Consider the following 2,462-nt stretch of genomic DNA (forward strand, 5'->3'; position numbering starts at 1 on the left):
AAAGATTGTGAGGGGCTCTCGTGGCCTAGAGGTTAAGGTGTTGGCCTCTCATTCAAAGGTCCCGGGTTCGAATCCGGGTAGCGACCGAAACATTTTCTTCTCTAAAATTGTCTCCTCTCACCACATTTCCTACTCTCTAGCAATGTTCTGTTGTCTGCTTTCATTTCCACTTTCTGCCCCCACCCCCTCACCTCCTTTGCCCCCTCCTCTGGGCTCCTGACTCTTTCTGCAGCCTTTCTACTGCTACTCCTTGGCTCCTCCTTACTGCTGTCTTTCAGCCACACCCCTGATCTTCTGGTAGGAAAGATCTACACCTAGCCTTTTCGGACAAGGGCGAAAAATCTCGGAGGGCCCGTGTGCAAGTTGCGCACGTTAAAGATCCCTTGGTGGTCCAAAATCGATAAGAGTAGGCTTCGGCCGCCACCCGGGCAAAATTCCAAATTTCCTACCAACTGAAAATATTAGGTGTGTCCCGCGCGCTCATATGACCTATGCAGTTGCGAGCGCCGTAAACACTTTACGAAAACAAACAAAAAAGATCGTGAAAATGAAGAGAGAGAGAGAGAGAGAGAGAGAGAGAGAGAGAGAGAGAGAGAGAGAGAGAGAGAGAGAGAGAGAGAGAAAACGAAGGTATATATGGGTAAAATGCCCTTGGCATCGCTTAGTTCCATTTTTCCCCACTTCTACGCGCGGCGATTAAGCTAGATGGAATTTACACCGAACCGACAACAAGACATAGACAGCAAACAAAAACAATGAACAAAAAACAAAACGCTTTAGTTGGTTAGTCCGTCTGACTTAGATACGGACTCTTGTTTTCGTACTAAGGTCATGCCATGGTTGGACTGCAGACGATAAACGAGCAGGTAAAACTCTAACAAGACACATAAATTATACGAAAGGCTTTTCAGACGAGAACAGAGACATGGAACAAACCTAAGCGGATTTCTTGCTGTTGCCGGCGAGCGAACGAGTCTGCAGAAGTAAAAGGGCGGGGTGTCCAGGAAAGAACAAGAGTTCCTGGCGTCTGATTTATCTGCCCTTGGCATGTGATAAATAAAGCGTTTTTAGCTGAAAATATCGAGTCTGGGAATTCCCAGTAAACAGTCAGTTTCCGTGAGAACTAGAAATCATAACAAGGCAGGTCATGAAAATCAGTGGCATAACTATGTAAAGGTTAGAAAAGGAGGAAACTTTTTTTTCAAAGACAGAAACAAACAAACAAAATATACTAACAAACCAATACATTAAAAATTGTTCGTTTGTTATCAAATAGGCTATATGTTCACAGCAAAGCTAAAAAATTTTTTTCCCATCAAAGCAGTATACGGACAAAGGCCGCAGTAGACGCGCTCTTTGCATCATATGCTTCCCGGGAAGCTGAGAATGTTTCGGAGTGTTCTATGGTCTGCTGGGGTAATAATATAGTGTAAAGCGCATAGAGCCTGCTGTTGAGCGGGGATATGCGCTATACAAATGCTATCTATTATTATTATTATTATTATTATTATTATTTCTACATGAAGGAATCCTTATCGGGCAGACCTGGAAAGGAAAAATGAAAATGTTACATGATATCTCCTCATCACAGTTATCATAACATCATAATAATATCATAGGCAAATATGCATACGCTTGTAAGGCTGAAACCCATTTTCAATACCAATGTTCTGCCCTCATATTATGACCTTATGCAGTTGCGAGCGTCGTAAAACTCTTAATTAAACTAAAATACCAATGCTTTCTAATTGACACACGCCAAAGCGGAAGAGCTCCTTGAATTGTGCCATTTAATATATTATGGAGGAAACCGTATCGGGTAGAATTGAAAGTGAGAAAATGAAAATAGCACATATCTCCATATCATTAATATGATAACATAACATCATTTATAATTCAAGCAAAAACATTATATCTTATTTGTACAAGTGTGGCTAAAAACCACTTCTAAATCCTCAATAATTGGGTTGCGTTATCTTGCTTTGTTGGGCTTTCCCATTTTCCCGTTTCAGTGTAACACACAAAACTTCAGCCTGCATTTTGTGCAGGGTGAGTACACAATCTTGTTCTGATTAGTGACGTGTTTGCAGTAAAAGCAGAGACAGGTTGGGCGTTAATTCTATGAAAATGTAAGCCCCCTAGAGCAGTCTTGATAGAAATGTTTCTTCCCGACGTCCGCTTTTTACACACTGGAGTGCATGCAATTGTTTACGGGGTGCGTGGAAATTGGGTAAACCTGCTAGTAAGGTCAGGATGCACGTGTGTGTGTGTGTGTGTGTGTGTGTGTGTGTGTGTGTGTGTGTGTGTGTGTGTGTGTGTGTGTGTGTGTGTGTGTGTGTGTGTATGTAAAGTGTAAGTGAGCGAGTGCGTAAAATGTCTTTTGAGTATATGTATATCTCTTTGTATATTATGCTGGTAACATAGAAGTACAGTATTCGCAGTGTGGGGCTTCTCTCTCTTCC

This window comes from Aplysia californica, unplaced genomic scaffold (genome assembly GCF_000002075.1).
Source record: "Aplysia californica isolate F4 #8 unplaced genomic scaffold, AplCal3.0 scaffold00219, whole genome shotgun sequence".
NCBI lineage: Eukaryota > Metazoa > Mollusca > Gastropoda > Aplysiida > Aplysiidae > Aplysia > Aplysia californica.